Genomic DNA, 22036 nt, shown 5'->3' with positions numbered 1-22036 from the left:
CCCTAGCTCCTGGGCTGTAAAGTCATTCTCAGGCTTTCTGGCTTGCTTAATAGTTAATTAAAGTAGAATAATCTCAATAGGAGAGACCGAGGGAGCCCCACATCAGAATTTTCATTAGTCTACTGGTTAGGACACTCATCTGAGTCATAGCAGATCCCTTCTCAAATCTGTTCTCATCAGAATCAGGGGGACTTAAACTGGGTGTCTCCCACATCCCAGGTAAGTGCTCTAACCACTGGGCTAAAGGTTATACGGGGTGTCACTGTCCTCCTCCCCACCAGTGTTTTGTGTGGAGTTAGATAGTCACTGAGCACATATACCAGATCGACCCCTGCGTGTGTGTTAGATGGAGAAGCATCTATCCTCCCTTGGTTTGTGGATCACCAGCAGAGGTAAGCACCTCCCTCCAGCCCAGACTTAGGTGCCTAGCTCAGTAAGACAGGCAGGGTTTAGCACACACCCGTCTTGTCAGCATAGCCCACTGGCTAGCTTAGGCAGCCCCCTGCCTAGGGCATTGGTTTTGTGGACTGCATTCTAAGGCATCTGTTTCTCCCTATTCATTGTACAGGGAGCCTCAGCACCGAATTGCAGCAGTGGTCCTGTGATTTTCTAGGCACCTAAAAGTTTAGCACTGTGACCTGAGCTTCACGCTGCCTAAGTCCCTTTTGTGGATTCAGGCCTAAGTATAACCATTAAAGTGTTGTCTGCCTGACTCTGCAGAGTGTGGAGTCATTTCAAGGGGCTGCTAACTCTCAAGACTAATGATGATATTTAAATGGTAACCTTAACTATTTCACTGCTGATCAACACGGAGAAAGGAAGTTGATCTGAAGTTCTATAGTGCGTGGAATCTTATCTTGACATCTTAATTTGTGTCGTGCAGTGGATGAAGGTGGGTTTGTGGGTAGAGTTTGAGAGATTATTACTATTTATTTCAATTCAGTTTACCCCCTGCCATAAATAGAGCACAACACTCACAATGTTTGAGTCCAGTCCTTGTTTCAAACCCCTAAATTCAAGTGCGTGCATAATTATATCATTTATTTGCCCAACCCTACTATCTATACGACATGCTCTTTAATGCTTTCTTTCTAACAAATGAGGCTATAACAATTAGCAACATTTGCCTTAATTACATTTCATGTCTTTTATTTTCATAAAGCCACTTACTTTAAACCCCAAGACATTTTATGAGTTCTCATCCATTTATGTTCTTATATTTTCATTCTAATTGTAAACTGTGCTTTTTATAAAGGTCTCTGTTTAATTATAGGGGGTATGGCAGCAGTCACATCAGTTTAGGTTACAGAACTATTTTCCTTGTTCATTTTTTTTTAATCAATGTTGAGGTTTAAATCAGGATGAAATGTTCCAAAGTTAGTTTCTGCCCACAGATGCTTTTTAATAGTTTGACCAAAACATAAAATAAAATCAACTGACAGTTTTGTGGGGGAGGGGGGATACGCATTTCCCGTTACAAAATTCCACTTGTGATTTTTCTTGAACAGCCCTATAGCTGAAAAAAGCAACTAATCGAAAGTTGAACTTTGTTATGGCAGTAGCCTGCACTGAGAAGAAGTACCTTTCATTTTTCTAAAGGCAATTGGTTTTGATTTGACTTAGTTACAGGTATAAGCCTTTGAAAAATAAGTACCATCAGCAAAGCTTGTAAATTGTGCATTTAGGGATGAATCTAAAGCCCAGCGAAGCCCAAAGAAGTCTTTCTACTGACTTCAATTGACTCTGGAGCAGGATTATTGTCCACGCATTTGGAGCGCAGCTAGCTGCAAAGTAAAAATTCTAGTAACATATAGCTCCAAATCAGCAGGAACACCTAGCATGGAAGGAAGGGATCCTGAGCAAAGTGTAAGGTAGAAAGGAGTATTGTATGTGTCCCCTACATCTTTTTCTTCTAGTTCCTAACTAACTAGACTAGATGCTCTAGAGAAACTGCTTCTCTGCAGGGATATCTTGGAATCCTTAGAGTACAGGAACAGCCACCAGCACAAATCAATAGTCGTTATAGGCCAACATTTTGTCTCCAGTGACCCTTCAATGGAAAGTGCAAGAAACCTTTTGTGGACAATTATGAAATAGCCTCTTATTAGGAGAGGTTACTTCCTACCTGCATCAGTTAGTGGATCTGACTGGATCTATAGATGACCTCATTATCCATAAATGTCTAATCAGGGTTGTTTTTTTAATTCTGCTAAGCTCTGGGCGTAAATGATATCTCATAGTAATGAGTTTCTAAGGTTAATTATGCATAATTTTAAAATGTTTCCAAAATCCTTTTGTTCTCCTATTAAGAGCAAGAATAAATAGGAAAACCCAATTTACGATCTCTACATCATTATTTTTATGCCTTTATTGGATCCTTTCTTGTTGTCTCCTCACAGAAGTAAGGCATCCCAGTCATTTCAGACTCTCTTCATATGGAAACCGTTCTATGCTTCTCACCATTTTCATCATCTGTCTCTGAACCGCTTCTATTCTGCTTAGGAATGGTTCCAGATTTTCCTGTATATATTTGGTCTCTATAATGCCCCACACTTTGTCTGCCCTGCCAACGTGCCCCCGAAGAAAGCATGGAAAAGGAATTCAGTAAGGTAGAAACTCATAGAACTTCCTGACTGAATTTCCTAACATTCATCTTCTCAGTGTTTTATCTATGGGAGAGGAGTAGTTAGGAAAAGAGACTCTTTCCTATTGCCCTGAGACAGAGGAACAAGTCAACCAAAAGTCAGATAGATCAAGCTTTACATGTTTGCTTTTAAACCAAATGATTGCTTAATGATCTGTGCTGTATACATGAAATATCCATAATCCAAAGGAAAGCCATGGTTTTTGAAAAACATATTAAAAGATCTTTGAAAAAGAAAAAAAGCTGTTTGGATGGATTAGTGAAACACGACTATTTTTTTAATCAGGCCACAAGTATTTTAACAAATGACCATAATAAAAGCTCTTCACGGTGAGAAACATAGTCAAACTGGGAGTCAAAGGTTATAGTGAATAAAGCTGTCTTTATGGAGTACAAGCCACAGCATTTTGTTCCTTCTGTTTAAAAGCTAGCTACACCATCTGGACACTGGAGAGAATTCATACACATTTCAGGCAACTACATTTCATGACTAGTGTGGGGTCAGAAAGGCAAGTGCTGCTACCTACCCTGCCACATGTTAGCACAGTAACTTACAAGACTGAAGATTAGTGCATTTGTTCTTCCTTGATTTATTTTACATAACAAATCCCTCCCAGCAACATAAAATAAATTAGTGCAACCAATTTGTTGACAGGTAAGGATTCTTTCTACATTGTAATAACAGGTTCAAAGAAGTAGTCCTTGTTTGCCTTCCGAGTCATTCTACCTTTTCCTCTTTGTAACTGGATGATGTTTGTTTCACTATCATTCCAGTTTATGATAGATTTACTATTTACTGAATTCTAGCAGGTCTGATTGTAGTAATCTTTCAATTTCCAACACAGCGCTACAAAGCAGAAAAAGAAAACTTTCTGAAATCAACTGATTGACAATAAACCTTTAGAAGCCAATGTATTGGTACACTAGGCTAGAAAATTACTGTCAACTTTCTGCAGCCATGGTGTCTGTTTCTGTAGATTTTAAACCCAGCTGCCAGTTGAGTTTGAAAATTAATTTCACACATTTGAATCACTACATCATGAGTAAGGTGATCAGAATTCTTTTGTAATAAAATCTCAGAAGCAGGAAAGCTCTAGTTTTACAAACCAGAGATATAAAACAACAGGATTATTTGTATTATTATTATGAGTCTTTTGTACTTGTGCAGTCCCTTTTTGTAGATGGATCATTAAGCACTTTATAAATAAGTAATCTTTCTAAAAAAGAAAAGGAGTACGAGTGGCACCTTAGAGACTAACCAATTTATTTGAGCATAAGCTTTCGCAAGCTACAGCCCACTTCATAGGATGCTCAAATAAATTGGTTAGTCTCTAAGGTGCCACAAGTGCTCCTTTTCTTTTTGCGAATACAGACTAACACGGCTGCTACTCTGAAACTAATCTTTCTAACACCTCAATAAAAGTACCAAGTATTATGAGTATCCAATTTACAAAGCGTGAAATGGAGGTACAGAGGGGATGACCACGACATTTCAAACCTGGGTGTCCAACGTGATGTCCATTGGAACTGTTAGCTTTCAGCAGAGATGGAAAAAAATCAGGATCCTTATTTTGGTGTCTGAATATACATTTAGAGGTCTAAATGTAAATCCTCAAGATAGAAAAGTTTCCCAGTATCACTCAGTAAATTGAAAAAGAAAATAGGATCTACAACTCTGGTCCAGACTCCAAATCACACATAGCAAAGAGCTCTACCTTATATAAAATATTAAGTGGTGTGGCAAGGCACCTTCTTCACCTCACCAGACACAGTGTTTCCCCCTTTGGCGGTGGAGACCTGGAGTAAATCAGGCCCACTCTGGAGAGTTTTTATTCTTCACTGGAGTTTTTAATTCTTCAGCATTTACAAGGTAAGCCTCGGGGTAGACTCCAGGAGTAATTTTCAGCCAAACGGAAAGAAACAAGTTTGTAACACACAAAAGGAATACCTCTTCCTGCCCATCTCTGGAACGTTACCTCGTTATGCTGGCCTCTGGGTGCCAGTCCTTCCCCAAACAGTCTGTTAGCCTGCTTGCTTCCCCTTTAGGGTGGAAAGCAGCCTTTCACCTAAGAGAAGCCTTTCCCACAGCTGTCATTAGTGGTATATCAGAATTTAGAACAGACCCATCTTATTATCTTAGGCCCAGATCTGCACAGGAGACCCCTACACACGTGTGTGGATCAAATGGCAGGATTGAGGCCTCAGTTCTAAACAGCCATGTTTGTTTAAGCACTGTTTGCTAGCCCCATGTTCCAACCATGATATGAATGTAAGCAATGGAAGCATTGATCATAGTAATAGTAGATTCCAGTATAAAGTTAGTTTTACCTCTTCTATGAAAAGTTAACCTATACCCTCACTACTATGTCCCTCCATTGGTTTGTACATTCCCATAGATATCAATAGACTGTCAGGACATACAATGCAAATCAAATCAGTGGTAGGAATTGGCCATTTGGAGTATGTTACTCTGAATGCTGATTGGCAAATATTTAATAAAAGACCACAATATTGAAACACAATGGCAAAATTTAATGAAGAAAGATATTCTTTTTGCTTTTATCAACTTGTGCAGTAAATACAGGGGTAAATATTACCCTTACCTCACTGAAGTAGTACAGGATGTAAGTTAGAGCAGAATCTGGCTGTTTGATATTAACATTATTTCAAATAATTCTTTACACACTACTGAGATCTTATTGAATGCATAGAGCTATTTTAGTTCCATGGCAAAGTTCAGCTTTAGACAGAACAAAAGTAAGTTCCGGTTTCTACAGCCATTGTAATTTAGCCCTCTTGCACATATTAATGCGGTAATACAAAATAATATATGTTTTAATTCAGGACGCTGCAGAAAAGAGAATCAAGTCTTCTAAAATGGCATCTAAAACGGCAAAGGGTAATTTTGCTCCTGTGTGTTTTCATGCCCACATTTTTTCAAAATCTCAAATTTGCATCCACCGGTTGAGTACAACCTGCATAACCACCTAATCAGCTCAGACTATCATACAGATGAAAGAATCATAGAAGATTAGGGTTGGAAAAGACCTCAGGAGGTCATCTAGTCTGACCCCCTGCTCAAAGCAGGGCCAACCCCAACTAAATCATCCCAGACAAGGCTTTGTCAAGCCGGGCCTTAAAAATCTCTAAGGATGGAGATTCCACCACCTCCCTAGGTAACCCATCCCAATGCTTCACCGCCCTGCTAGTGAAACAGTTTTTCCTAATATCTAACCTAAACTTCACCCACTGCAGCTTGAGATCATTGCTTCTTGTTCTGTCATCTGGTACCACTGAGAACAGCCTAGCTCCATCTACTTTGGAATCCCCCTTCAGGTAGAAGAAGGCTGCTATCAAATCCCCCCTCACTCTTCTCTTCTGCAGACTACATAATTCCAGTTCCCTCAGCCTCTCCTCGTAAGTCATGTGCCCCAGCCCCCTGATCATTTTTGTTGCCCTCCATGGGACTCTCTCCAATTTGTCCACATCCCTTCTGTAGTGGGGAGGCCCAAAACTGGACACAATACTCCAGATGTGGCCTCACCAATGCCGAATAGAGGGGAATAATCACTTCCCTTGATCTGCTGGCAATGCTCCTACTAATGCAGCCCAATATGCAGTTAGCCTTCTTGGCAACAAGGGCACACTGTTGCCTCATATTCAGCTTCTCATCCACTGTAATTCCCAGGTCCTTTTCTGTAGAACTGCTGCTTAGTCAGTCGGTCCCCAGCCTGTAGCAGTGCATGGGATTCTTCTGGCCAAAGTGCAGGACTCTGCACTTGTCTTTGTTGAACCTTATCAGATTTCTTTTGGCTCAATCCTCCAATTTGTCTAGGTCACTCTGAACCCTATCCCTACGCTCAAGCATATCTACCTCTCCCCACATCTTAGTGTCATCTGTGAACTTGCTGAGGGTGCAATCCATCCCATCATCCAGTTCATTAATGAAAATGTTGAACAAAACCGGCCCCAGGACCGATGCCTGGGGCACTCCACTTGATATCAGCTGCCAACTAGACATCAAGCCGTTGACCACTACCCAGCTTTCTACCCACCTTATAGTCCATTCATCCAATCCATACTTTTTTAACTTGCTAGCAAGAATACTGTGGGAGACCGTATCAAAAGCTTTGCTAAAGTCAAGATATATCAGATCTACCGCTTTCCCCATATCCACAGAGCCAGTTATCTTACCATAGACGGCAATCAGGTGGGTTAGGCATGACTTGCTCTTGGTAAATCAGCAGCTGTTGACTGTTCCTGATCACCTTCCTCTCCTCCAAGTGCATCAAAATTGATTCCCTGAGGACCTGCTCCATGATTTTGCCAGGGACTGAGGTGAGGCTGACCGGTCTATACATCCCCAGATTCTCCTTCTTTCCTTTCTTAAAGATGGGCACTATATTTGCCTTTTTCCAATCGTCTGGGACCTCCCCCGATTGCCACGAGTTTTCAAAGATAATGCCCAATGGCTCTGCAATTACATCAGCCAACTCCCTCATCACCCTCGGATGCATTGCATCCAGCCCCATGGACACTTGCATGTCCAGCTTTTCTAAACAGTCCTTAACCTGTTCTTTCACCACTGAGGGCTGCTCACCTCCTCCCATACTGTGCTGCCCAGTGCACACAGGCTGAAAGTGCAAACGTTTGAACATGTAAAATTGTGCCTCCTGTTTCAGAGGTGTTAAGACCCCTTCTGGGGAAAAAAACTGCCCTTCAAGTTTGTCTCTGAAGATAAAGTAAAACAGCATAAGCCCTAGTCCTGTAGTCAGATGAGATTTTGCTTGAGTATGGACACCAGAATCAAGTCCAATATTTGGAAATGTTTTTGCAAATTATTTTTGCAAGTGGGACAGTCACATATGGGTACTGGAAATCACTGTTTGCAAGGGAGATTCTTATGCAACCACTAATATGCTGCTTTTGCTTGTTTGATCTATTTGGCAACTATGATTGTTGTCTAAAAGCTCAGCTTACTTTCATCTAAACAAAACAAAGATCAAATCTAGCTTTGATGTTAAGCAAACTATGACATATGTGGCCAGTACTATTCATGCATCCTTGCAGCTAGACATATATTATAAGGCACAGTTTACATACTTGAAATTGAACTTTGCTCCATCCTTAATTACAGATAATAATTTTAGTGACTGGGTTATTGGAGCAGATAGTGTTTAATTCAGTGCATTAAAAACCTATTATAGTCCTGCATCATAAAGGATTAATAATTGCATTGTTATTAAAACATGCCTTCCATTCTGATAGTGCTTAACTCCTTCTCTGTAATCCATGTAATGGAATAATATTGACAGTGAAGCTAAAGGTTATATAGACAGCAAAATGTCATGTGTTAGTATTATACAACACAGAAAAGATTTCAATTTACAGATTTCATTATCAACTGGATTTATGTTCAAAATGTCTAATCTGTCCTTTTTATGTGGGAATCCTGTGTTGACCTTCATTATCTCTAGGCAGATTTAAACTGTGTATGATGTTGCTGTTTAATCAGCTTTATTATAGCTTTCCTAAAAACAGTTCAGAGGGTTATTGAGCTCCATTCCAACCAAATTCAAAATGATGATTTTTCCCCCCTTCCCGTTCCAACAAGGCTTTTCATAGATTTAGTGGCTGGCTAACAATATATCCAATTCTTACACTACCTTTGAACATAGACAAAACTGTCAAACTGTGATCATCTAAAAAGCAGAGACTTAAAGTGTGTTTCCACATGCTTCAAACACAGTCATCAGAAATCTCCTACTGTGAATCTCCTTCTAGGAGTGAAGCAGTACAAAAGTGTGATCAAAGTGATTGATTCTCCTACCAAAATGAGACTCAAATAAAAAGGCAATTTATGGAGGTCACTTTTTCAATGTAATCACAGCATATTATTACAAATAGCAATATACTAAAGAGAGGGTTCTCTGCAAGTAGGTGTCTGCAGGAGATCCTCTATTTATTCATTACCCGGTGAGTAATCCAAAACAAAGCAATTCACCAAAATTTTTATTTATATAATTCCCTAAAATATTGCCTCTGGAAGAAAGGGGTTGGAACTAAATACTAACTTGAATTGACAGTGCTGTAAAAAAAGAAAATAAATAACCTTCTGCTTCAAATAGTCTATCTTAAAAGAATGATATGATATATACAGATCAGACACATACAGATGTGAGGGACAACAGGAAAGGGCCAAGGAGAATCAGTAAAGGTAATCCAGTAACTTGCTCCAGATCCTCAGCCAGTATAAACTGGTGTAGAACCAGTGGCTTCCATGAATCTATGCTGACTTACACCAGGTGAAAACCTAGCCCATTATGTTTATATTTTAATTTTATTTTATTATAACTATATGACAAAAAAATTGCAGAGTTGCTAAGTTACATGCATGCTTAAGATACAGGCAGCCAATCCTATGATCAGATCCAAAAGTATTTTCAAGAGTGTGTCAGTTAATTAGGAGCCCAAATTCCATTGACTTTCACTGAGGTTAGTCACTTTTGAAAGTGGGGCTTAGGCACTTTTGAAAATTCTGTGTGTGTCTATAGAAGGTGAGATACCAAGATGCCGAGTTTGAAGTTGATGGAATTAACCAATTTTCACCAGCTGAGAATCTGACCCACTGTTCAGCACTTCTACACAACAGAAAGCAGCATATAGATTTTTCTAACCAGTGACAAACACCTCCCACAAACGTCCTTTTAATCAAAATATAACAAACAGAATACTTTTTACAATGTAGCATCTTCCTATCACATATTCCCTTTACACAGATAGTATTTTTATTATTCTCAGAATAATGGATGCTATGTAACTATGCTCTCAGAATAGCTTTTGATTAGCTCCCTAACCAATAGCATCCCTTTGTATATTGAAAGGAGAAAATCATGCTTTGAGAACTTTTTTCCTAGATGATGGTTCAAAAGAACAGCTGAAAATGCTTAAATTGTTTCTCATTTTCAGCTAGATGTATTTACTGAATACCCATCAGTAGGATAGCTTTTCTGTTTCTTCATAGTGAGCAATGTTCAAGCACTACTTACAATGTCAGGTTGAGGAAAGCAGGGAGGTAAAGTGAGGTCCAAGGCTAAATCTTGCTCCTAGTGGGCTGGGCTGCAGTTCCCCAGGGGCTGTATGCACTGGCTACTTTGGAAAGAGAATTATGCTGAGCAAGAAGGGGCTGAAGCCACGGTCTATATGGCTACGATGCTAGAGTATCTGACCACTGAAATTCTGGAGCTGGCTGGCAACGTTGCTCAGGATAATAAGAAAACCAGGCTAATCCCCTGTCACCTGCAGCTCGCCATCCATAATGATGAGGAGCTCAACAAACTACTGTGGAAAATTACAATTGTTCAAGGTCATGTCTTGGCCAACATCCAGGCCTTGCTGCTGTCCAAGAAAATTGAGAGTCACAAGGCCAAGAGCAAGTAAAACCTGCCAAGAGGAAATGGGAATCTTTACTCGAAAAAGCTAAGACAGCTTGAGCATTCTGTTTACCTTTGTGTTGACTAAATAGGTTCTGTAGATGTTCAGAGTAGCTGCCGGTCTAATTTTTAAGGGATCTGTTTCATAAAACTTGTCTCAGTTCTTGGGCCCAGTGGTTAGAAACTGCTCTTTGCTCATGAAACAGAGAGACAAGTTAAAATACAAAAGCTACCTCTGGCATTATCTCATTTACTGTACAAGAGATTCTAAATTACACATTCATTTTTTATGATTCCTGATGAGAGAGAAACCTAGAGGAATCACAAATAGTGAAACAATACCACAGCAATTAATGGAACCTTTGTGCCCATTTGAATCCATCCAAGTTCGGTGGGGAACAAAATAAATTAGTCCTCACTGAGGCCCTTGGTCACATATTTTCTTCTCATGGAGGCAGAATGGTCTCATTCTTGTTGTAAGGGAATGGGAGTCAGGCAACCCAGGCTGCTCTGTGAGTTACCTAGAGAAAGTCACTTAAATGCACTCTGCCTCAGTTTGGTCCTCTGAAAATATGTCTACCTATTTTCAGCACTCCTCTTTTAAGGCACTTGAGATGCTCATATGAAAGATGCTATGCAAGTACAAAGTATTACATGCTGTTGTTATAGCAGCTGAGTGGCCAACATCAAATAATATAGAAAAAGTTCTAGGCAAAAAATAAAAACAGTGGTTTAAGTGGAGTCTATATATTGTTGCAAACTCTGAGGTTTGCAATGAGGCTGATAGCTAAATTAAATACCCAGTATAATGTCAGCGGCTTTCTCCTCTTTATTTCTTTTCTTCTGCCAACCTCTGACATCACAAGAGTTTCTCTTGCGGCACTATATCATATTGCTGATCTTGCAGCTTACTCCTTTTACTCACTAGAAGTCAGGGTCATGCTGGCAGATACACAGCTAATGCACAATACATTTAAATTAATCAATCACCTTGTGACACAGAGATGGAGACAGGAGAGTGATATTAATTTTACAAAGGATCAGGAAACTGATGATACGACAGTTTCCAGAACAATTAGTAAACACATCTGAAAAAACTCAAAGATATCAAAAAGCTTTTCAAGCAAGTCATTTAATCACTGAAGTAACATGCTACATCTCCACTTCAGAAGAACATGAATGGAGGAAAAAGGTATGAGTTGTGGGAGAGCCAGAGTGGTATGAAAGTTGAGCAGTCACAGCCTTTAATGAGAAAATATTGTATCAACCAATCAAATGAAAGGGAAGGAATCACATTAGGAAAACGTTACCCATCGCTTTATTTCTGGATTGCACCACATTTTGGGACACATGTTTCTGACAGATCTCTCACTTTCTTATTACTGTTGTTTATTGACTTTACAAATTATAATATATAAGTTATGGAAAACATTAACTTGCACTAGTCTTTCCTTCTGCTATTTCTGCTATGTCTCTAATTATAGGCTAAATGCTGGTCTGCTATACACTGAAAACCCCATTGAAATTAGTTGCATTAAACCAAGTCTGAATTTGACTGTAGGATTTTTTCCCCAAACCTTTTTGTTTTAATACTTGCCTCAGAGCAAAGAGAGGATCTGACACAAACGTATTAACTAATGTACTTGATTGTTTTGAAAGACAAACATTTTGCTCAGCTTTATATCTGATTCAGTGATGCAGACAAGCTTGTTTTGTATTTTGCAATGAACCTGAATGAATCTCTGTATTTTTATAGCAATAAAAATAAAACACATATGAATAACAGAGGTTTGGTAGAAAGTCCCTTCCCTTAGCTAAATGTCATCTAGGTTCCTTGAAGTGAACCAATCGCATCCTTCACATCCTCCTCTTTTACCTCCCGTTGAACTTAATAGGATGGCAACCGTCACTTTGATAATACTCCCTTTCACGTCACTGGTAATCTTTAAGAAGCGGGCATCATTGCTTCCAGAAGGAATTTAGGGATTTGGCACATTTCGGATAATCTGTCATACATTTAGCTCAACAAGAAGCAGATTTAGAACTGATACCAAAATCCACTCACTCAGGCTTATAAGGGCTATGTGTGTATGAAAATACATTAGTAGAACATTAAAGATATAAATTCTCTAATAAATCATATCTGATGCTTTCTGAGACAGACTAGGTTATCTTCTGGAGTAGAATTCTACCAATAACTAGCAGCTATTGCCCTGAGTAGTATAAATTACTATGTTTTTCCTCATAGGCTAGCACATACTTTTCTCTCTACCACACAACAAAAATGATTATGTACATCTATGGAATTTGTATAAACTTATCTGCATCATTCAAATAATTTTCCCCTCACAATCAATGAAAGTATTTACATATTCATTTAGAACATTGTGACAGAGTAATATCATAAAAGGTGATGCATTACTTTACATGTTTCCACAAAAACCACTGACCTTCTGAACACTGTAAATAATTTAAGAAAAAAAAATTAGGGCTGTCAATTAATCACAGTTAACTCATGCGATTAACTCAAAATATTAATTGTGATTAAAAATTAATTGTGATTAATCACAGTTTAAATCACACTGAAACAATAATAGAATACCAATTAAAATGTATTAAATATTTTGGATGTTTTTCTACATTTTCATATATATTGTATTCTGTATTGTAATTTAAATTAAAGTGTATGTTATTTTTATTACAAATATTTGCACTGTAAAACTGATAAAAGAAATACTATTTTACAATTCACCTCATAAAATACTGTAGTGAAATCTTTGTTGTGAAAGTGCAACTTACAAATGTAGATTTTTTTGTTCCATAAATGTTTTATTTTTGAATGCAATATAAAACTTCAGAGCCTACAAGTCCACTCAGTCCTACTTCTTGTTCAGCCAATCGCTAAGACAAACGAGTTTGTTTACATTTACAGGAGATAATGCTGCCCTCTTTTACTTAGTGTGACCAGAAAGTGAGAACAAGCATTTGCATGGCATTATTGTAGCTGGCATAGCAAGCTATTTACATGCCAGATATGCTAAAAATTCATATGCCCTTCAAACTTCAGCCACCATTCCAGAGGATATGTTCCATGCTGATGTCGCTCATTAAAAAAAAAATGTGTTAATTAAATTTGTTACTGAACTCCTTGAGGGAGAATTGTATGTATCCTGCTGTTTTACCCACATTCCGCCATATATTTCATGTTGTAGTAGTCTCAGATAATGACCCAGCACACGTTGTTCATTCTAGGAACACTTTCACTGCAGATTTCGTAAAATTCAATATAAGATTTCTAAAGATAGCTACAGCACTCAACCCAAGGTTTAGGAATCTGAAGTGCCTTCCAAAATCTGAGAGGGACAAGGTGTGGAGCATACTTTCAGAAGTCTTAAAAAAGCAACACTTCAATGCAGAAACTGCAGAACCCGAACCACCAAAAAAGAAAATCAACCTTCTGCTGGTGGCATCTGACTCAGATAGAGAAAATTACCATGTGTCGGTCCGCACTGCTTTGGATCATTATTGAGCAGAACCGGTCATGAGCATGGACACATGTCCCCTGGAATGGTGGTTGAAGCATGAAGAGACATATGAATCTTTAGCACATCTGGCACTTAAATATCTTGTGACACCAGCTACAATAGTGCCATGTGAATGGCCTGTTCTCACTTTCAGGAGACATTGTGAAGAAGAAGCGGGCAGCATTATCTCCTGCAAATGTAAACAAACTTGTTTGACTGAGCGTTTGGCTGAACAAGAAATAAGACTGAGTGGACTTGCAAACTCTAAAACTTTACATTTGTTTTATTTTTGAATGCAGCTTTTTTTGTACCTAATTCTACATTTCTAAGTTCAACTTTCATGATAAAGTAGTGATGAATGAACTTATTTGGATGTGAAGTAAAGCATTTATATTTATTTGTTGGGTGACCAATCAATCCTGTAAGCAACACAATCATGCATGTAGCCACCTGAAGGAAAGCTCTGTGGTAATAATAAGGTCTGGCTTGACAAAGCCCTGGCTGGGATGATTTAGTTGGGATTGGTCCTGCTTTGAGCAGGGGGTTGGACTAGATGACCTCCTGAGGTCTCTTTCAACCCTAATCTTCTATGATTCTATGAATAAATAAATGTGACTAGTGTGAAACTAATCAGGCTATAGAACTATGGGGAAAGCAAGTCTCTTCTTTTTGATCCTAGTTTTAGTAGGTAAAGGTGAGAGGTATGGGACATGGCTTACAAGGCTTTTGGCAAGGTCTAATTTTCATGAAATGGGAAGTGGGAAGTTGAAGGATGGGTAGGAGGAAAGATTGGGCTTAGCCCTAAATCAAAGTGTTTGTTTTCTTCTTATTCTATCAAGAAGAGATGCAATTATAACCAAAAGGTTTGAAAATGCCTATATGTGTAGAAGTCTATGCGCTAAAAAGAAACAAACAATCATGAGAGAAGATGTTTTCCGGATTATAGTAAAGCAACCTGCTTCACCATGTATGCAGTACAGGTACCTAACTGATTCTGCTTTTGCCAAAAATAAAAACAGGTTTACACCACCTTATTGCTAAGACTGCTAAAGCCTGCACCAGGCATACTTCAGCTTTGCCCCAAAGAATAGAGTTCAGTTCATACTGTACTTGACAGCTATAAATTGGCACCAACAGTGAAACTGACTGTTCCCAGGGGGAAAGAACTGGAAAGAATTAATGCTCTTATTTTTCTTCTGCCTCAACCATTGTCACATTGTTTTCATTTTTCTGTTGGTAGTTTAAGAAATGATACTTCATAAGGCATCTCACATTAGAGGCTCAGCAATTTTCCCATTTTCTTTCCTATTAGTGCTTAAAGAAAAAAAGATAGTATGAGTTATATATTCAGCTATAGGAGCTGGATTAGACTGAATTAAAGAAATCAGGCTAATGAAAGCTAATTTTTCACTCAAAGAAATTGAGGAAAAATGCAGACGAGTGAATAATTTAAGAGTACAGAACTCTTCAATAGAATTCCAGAAACCAAATAGCAAATGGGGGTGGGGGGAGTAATCTCTGACAGTGTAATTATAAAGGCTACATGGAGAGACTTTATTAAGCCCTAGAGGATTCAGGCCATGCCCACCCTACAAAGTCTGTTTGATGCAAGTTATGTCAGCAAATAGCCACAAACTGTTGTATGTTGCTCTTCAACATACATGCTTGGGTGCTTGCATCAGCACAGTGGGTCCTCACCACAAGTGGTTGTGTTGATGTAAAATACAGTGCACCATCATTAGGTATGCCAGCGTGCCATACCATGCCATAGGTCTCAATGCTTTATGGGACATTTTTGCACTGCATTGTGGGATCTGATTGGTTCCCTTAGGATTTGTGGGAGCTAGGGGTCAAATCACCATGCCACTTTATCCATCCCGTTATGCCTATTCAAACCCCCCCCCCCCCTTTTTTAAAAAGGTTAAAAAAATCAACACCTCCCATATTCCTGTGTGCTGCATTTTGGTCTCCTCTGTCTCTGACAGAAAATTCTCATTAGTGTTGCTAATACCCTATTCTTCTCTATCTGCGGAACTTGAATGAGCACTACTACAACTGTATGTGCAAAGAAGAAGATGCAAAGATGTACAAGCACAGTAACTGCATGCTGATGGATACAGCAACAAATTGCCAGATGGCTCCTGGAATTCACTGAGCAGCTCCATAGGGTAGCTTGTCTCTTCAGGGCCCAAGAAATGAGAACTGATTATTGGGCTGCAGGTTCGGGATGATAAACAGTGGCTACAGTACATTCGGATGCAAAAGGGCACATTCCTGGATCTGTGTGCCAAATTCATCCTAGCCCTCTGTGGCACAGGGACGTGAAAATGAGCACTTCATTGACAGTGAAGAAAACTACTCCAGCAACTTTCAACACTGGTCAGTGACCAATCAATTTGGAGTTGGAAAATCCACAATGGGGGCCATTGTCATCCCAATGTGTAAGGCCATTAATTGTCTCTTGTTACACAGGATTGTGACTCTGCAGGAAATACATAGATGAATTGGCAGCAATGTGTTGCCTGAACTACACTGGGGTGATTGATGCCAGCATAGGGAAGATATGTACCACAAATCCACCATGCGTCAATGGATAGGGATACTTTTCTATGTTTCTGCAAGCAGTGGGTTACCAGGGACCCTTCACTGATATCAGTGCGTACTGGTCAGGGAAGGTCTATGACTCTTGCATCTTAAAGAACACAGAATTTTTTGAAAAGTTGCAAACAGGAACATTTTTCCTCAACCAATCCATTAAAGTTAGTAATGCTGAAATTCCAGTAGTGATGCTGGGAGACCTAGACTACCCCTTGTTCATGAAGCTGTATACGGACCACCTTGTCATCTCCAAGGAGAGATTCAACTACCAGATTTGTAGGTGGTGGAAAAAAAGACTGTTGAATGTGCTTTTGATAAATTGAAGAGTCACTGGCAATGTTGTCTCACTAGATTGGAGTTCAGTGAGGCAAACATCCCCATGGGTATTGTGTGCGTGGTATACTACACAATAACTGTGAGGCAAAGGGGGAAAGTCCTGGGGGGATAGAGGAATGAGGTGGACTGGCTAGCTGCTGAATTTGAACAGCCAGACAAGTGTTACTAGAAGAGCCCCATGCTGAGGGAGGCATTAAAAGGTCATTTTAACCATCAGGTATATTACTTGTGTCTGATGAACACTTTATGAAAGTGTTCAGGAGTTCAATTTTGAAATCTATGATGCTTGGTGCAAGCTATTTAATATGGGCAGGTTATTATCTATCCCTGTGAAATATGTAACGCTTAATTTAAATGTTTGAATATGGTGTTTTTATTATCTATTGCTAGATAGATATTCTGCAATGTAAGAAAGATACACAAAGTTTCCAAAAATACAACTGTGTGTCTATAGAAAATAATAGGGTTAAAAACAGTCTAGCAAATTGTAACTGTATGAATCATACTTTTACTGCACTGTCCAAAATGGAATGAACCACAACTATTGTCTAATCCTGTGGTTTTCACAGGCCTGTGTATGCAAAGCTGTGGTTCTCTTTGTTTTCCCCTAGATGTGGAATGGTGGGGATAAGGGTGCATGTCTGTTGTGTTGTGGAGTTTAGGCACCGTTGACCATGGAGTCCTTCAAAGGCTGCAAAAGCTGTGAAGTCGGTGGTCTTTGAAATCTAGAAGCCTCTGTTCATTGGCTGAGCCTTACTCAGGGGGTGGGGCTATCAAGAAGGCCAGTGCTTTATAAAGCAGTGAGCAAGTGACCAGGGAGCTTTGCTAACAGGGACTGCTAACAGGGAGTTTCGAGAGGGAGTTGGGAAGGGGAGTGGATAGGGGACGAGGTACACTTGCCATTCTTTAAAACCTTTAAACTAAACTATAATCAAAATGTCTTGATTTAAACAAAAACCCTATCATTAACCTACGTAGCTGTAAGAGAGAATGCAGGCAGAAGCCCAGCAGCAGAGTGGGGACTACCCTGTTTATTGCACTCAGTGTAGCATGTATGATTACCTGCCCTGTGGGCAGGTGGCATATGTGTGCATTCGGTGCAAGGAACTCCTGGCCAGCAGAGACCCTGTACGGGCTTTGGAGGCCAGGGTGGCGGAACTGGAGGAACTAAGAAAGGCAGAAAGGTATGATGATGAGGCTTTCCAAAACACTGTAGATTTGTCCTTGCGCTGTTAAGGAGGATGAAAAGCCCAGGGAAGGAGAGCAGTCAATGGGAGCGGAGAGAAACCTTCCCATAGTCGGGACTCTCCTTCCAGATGATGTTGGGGTATCCTCTTGCACTGAGGTTACCTCTCCAGGGGAGGGAACTCCAGTCATTAGGAAAAGGCAGGTGTTAGTAATGGGAGATTCAATCATTAGAAACATAGATAGCTGGGTTTGTGATGACTGGGAAAACTGTATGGTGACTTGCCTGCCTAGTGCAAAGGTTGCGGATCTCTCAAGGCATCTAGATAGACTTATGTGTAGTGCTGGGGAGGAGCTGGTGATCGTGGTACATGTAGGTACCAATGATATAGGGAAGGGAAGGAGAGACGTCCTGGAGGCCAAATTTAGGCTGCTAGGAAAGAGACTGAAATCCAGGACCTCTATGGTGGCATTCTCAGAAATGCTTCCAGTTCCACGCACAGGGGCAGGTAGGCAGGCAGAACTTCAGAGTCTCAATGCATGGATGAGACGATGGTGTAGAGAAGGAGGGGTTTAGATTTATTAGGAACTGGGGAAACTTTCTGGATAGGGGGAGCCTATAGGATGGGCTCCACGTAAACCAAAGTGGATCCAGACTGCTGGCACTTAACATTAAAAAGGTTGCAGAGCAGTTTTTAAACTAAGAGATGGGGGAAAGCAGATTGCTGCAGAGGCGCACGTAGATCGGGCAGAGACTTCTCTTAGAGGAGAGTCTATTGATAGAGATTCTCTAGGTTTTAGTCAGGAGGAGAGGATGGAAGAGGATAAAGTATGGGCCAGATCAGACAAGAAACATTCAGATAAAGAATCTGACACATCAGAAAAGGGCAGACAATAAAGAGTGAGAAGTTTTTAAAGTGCTTGTACACAAATGCTAGAAGTCTAAATAATAAGATGGGTGAACTAGAGTGCCTTGTGTTAAAGGAGGATATTGATATAATAGGCATCACAGAAACCTGGTGGAGTGAGGACAATCAATGGGACACAATCATTCCGGGGTACAAAATATATCAGAAGGACAGAAGAGGTCATGCCGGATCATGGGGGGCGGGGGGGCAGGAGGGGGAGTGGCACTATATGTGAAAGAAAATATAGAATCGAATGAAATAAAAATCTTAAATGAATCCACATGTTCCACAGAATCTCTATGGACAGTAATTCCATGCTCTAATAAGAATATAACAGTAGGGATCTATTATCGACCACCTGACCAGGACAGTGACAGTGACAATGAAATGCTAAGGGAGATTAGAGAGACTATCAAAATAAAGAATTCAATAACAAGGGGTGGACAATTGGGTGTACTGTGTATAAGGTGTTTTGCTGGGAATGTACATATTACTGGGGGCACAATTACACCAGCCCATAACCAAACTACACACATCTACATGCTGCTATCTGGACTTTGGTGCACAAATGGACCTGTGAATCTTATTGCTGTGAATAATCAAACCAGGGCATGCTGCCTGATTCCATACCAAGTGGTCAAGTTGGTTTGGACAATATCCCATTTCTCTGTGAACATTCAGTGGACTTATGATATGGACAAAAGCAAGCAAAACCTGCAGGGGCAGCTTGTTGCAACTGCCAGCAACTGGACACATAAGATCATGACCCTGTCGAAGGAGGAGGGGCAGTGTTTTGGGGGTCTCTCGGATGTTGGACCATACTGCAGTGGTCAGGACTTGGTGTTGCTGTGGATTTTGTATTGTTAACTGTACTTGTGTTACGTTGCATAGGGAGATAACCTATAAGTAATGTAGTAAGCCCTCCAAACCCTGCAGTGTACTAGACAACCCGGACCCAACCTTCTCGGGCTCACTCTAATGGGAAGTCTGGAACACTAATTGGAATAGGTCTGGTATGCCCATACGAGAGAAGGTGAAGGGCACTATACTACACAAGGAGCAGTGGGACAAATGGAATATCGTCACCTTCCACCTTGATGCCTGGCCCTATCAGGAAACGTGTCGCCATATGTCCTATGCTTTTCCAGGGATACCTGGGCAGCAGGATCCCAAAAGAAAAAGAAAAAAAAAGGGGGTGGAGTGTTAGGATATAGATATTCAGGCCTGTCGGTAAAGGCCTGTACTCTAAGAATTTAGGTGTATTCTTATCACTTGGCTAGTTATAGAGATATAAAAGAAAGAATCAAAATCACTATCTGCCGGTGTAAGGGCCTTCTCTTACTGTGACAGTCTGAGGCCGTTCTTAGGCTAAGGCCTTTGGCTAAGCAGCAGAGGCAGCCATAAGCTGGGAAGCGACTGGTCACATTCTCACATTCCAAACTAGTCACATTGAAATAAGGTGCTATTGGGCGGTTAGGAATACAGTCCTGTCCTGATAATGCCTTTCACCTCCAGAGAAAGGGAAGTGTCTAGAAAATGTAAAAGGAAACTTAGTTTGATAGCATCCTGTCTGGCAAGAACTCACTTATCAATAGCTGGGATGTGAAATCCTCACTTCTGTATTGTTTTGGCATTATAGTTCCCACTTTGCTATTGTTTGTCTGTATAATCTCTGTCTGGTTCTGTGATTGTTCCTGTCTGCTGTATAATTAATTTTGCTGGGTGTAAACTAATTAAGATGGTGGGATATAATTGGTTACATAATCATGTTACAATATGTTAGGATTGGTTAGTTAAATTTCAGGAAAATGATTGGTTAAGGTATAGCTAAGCAGAACTCAAGTTATACTATATAGTCTGCAGTCAATCAGAAAGTGAGTGGGTGGGTGTGTGTAAGGGGGAAATGGGAACAGGGAATGGGGGTAAGGAAATTGGAATCATGTTTGGCTAAAGGCAGGAATAGGAACAGGGACACAGGTATAAGGCTCTGTGGTGTCAGAGCTGGGAAGGGGGACACTAAGGAAGGAAACTGGAATCATGCTTGCTGGAAGTTCACCCCAATAAACATCGAATTGTTTGCACCTTTGGACTTCGGGTATTGTTGCTCTCTGTTCATGTGCGACGGACCAGGGAAGTAAGTGGGTGAAGGAATAAGCCCCCTAACAGTGACAATGAAATGCTAAGGGAGATTAGAGAGGCTGTCAAAATAAAGAATTCAATAATAGTAGGGGATTTCAGTTATACCTGTATTGACTGGGTACATGTCACCTCAGGACAAAATGCAGAGACAAAATTTCTCGATACTTTAAATGACTGCTTCTTGGAGCAGCTGGTACAGGAACCCACAAGGGGAGAGGCAACTTTCGATCTAGTCCTGAGTGGAGCACAGGATCTGATCTAAGAGGTAACTATAACAGGACTGCTTGGAAATAGTGACCATAATATAATAACATTTAACATTCCTGTGGTGGGAAGAACAGCTCAACAGCCCAACACTGTGGCATTTAATTTCAGAAAGGGAAACTATGCAAAAATTAGGAGGTTAGTGAAACAGAAATTAAAAGGTACAGTGACTAGAATGAAATCCCTGCAAGCTGCATGGACACTTTTCAAAGACTCCGTAATAGAGGCTCAACTTAAATGTATACTCCAAATTAAAAAACACAATAAAACAACTAAAAGAGAGCCACCGTGGCTTAAAAACCATATAAAAGAAGCAGTGAGAGATAAAAAGGCATCTTTTAAAAAGTGGAAGTCAAATCCTAGTGAGGTAAATAGAAAGGAGCATAAACACTGCCAAATTAAATGTAAAAAATGTAACAAGAAAAGCCAAAAAGGAGTTTGAAGAACAGCTAGCCAAAAACTCCAAAGGTAATAACAAAATGTTTTTTATGTATATCAGAAGAGGGAAGCCTGCTAAACAACCAATGGGGCCCCTGGATGATCGAGATACAAAAGGAGCACTTAAAGACGATAAAGTCATCAAAGGAAAATTAAATTAATTCTTTGCTTTGGTCTTCACGGCTGAGGATGTTAGGGAGATTCCCAAACCTGTGCCGTCTTTTGTAGGTGACAAACCTGAGGAATTGTCACAGACTGAAGTGTCACTAGAGGAGGTTTTGGAATTAATTGAGAAACTTAACAGTAACAAGTCACTGGGACCAGATGCCATTCACCCAAGAGTTCTCTCAGAACTCAAATGTGAAATTACGGAACTATTAACTATGGTTTGTTACCTGTCCTTTAAATCAGCTTCCGTACCCAGTGATCGGAAGATAGCTAATGTAACGCCAATATTTAAGAAGGGCTCTAGAGGTGATCCTGGCAATTACTGACCAGTAAGTCTAATGTCAGTACCAGGCAAATTAGTTGAAACAATTGTAAAGAATAAAATTGTCAGACACATAG

General features: G+C 40.0%; 1 pseudogene; it reads left to right on the top strand.

Moving 5' to 3' along the window:
- The first annotated feature begins 9676 nt into the window (after nt 1–9676).
- Nucleotides 9677–10084, top strand: LOC144268974 (histone H2A.J-like; annotated as a pseudogene).
- The last annotated feature ends 11952 nt before the right edge of the window (nt 10085–22036 follow it).

The sequence above is a fragment of the Eretmochelys imbricata genome, chromosome 8 (genome assembly GCF_965152235.1).
Source record: "Eretmochelys imbricata isolate rEreImb1 chromosome 8, rEreImb1.hap1, whole genome shotgun sequence".
In the NCBI taxonomy this organism is placed as follows: Eukaryota; Metazoa; Chordata; order Testudines; family Cheloniidae; genus Eretmochelys; species Eretmochelys imbricata.
The sequence above is the reverse complement of the archived record's forward strand: the minus strand, read 5'-3'. Positions and strand labels throughout refer to the sequence as shown.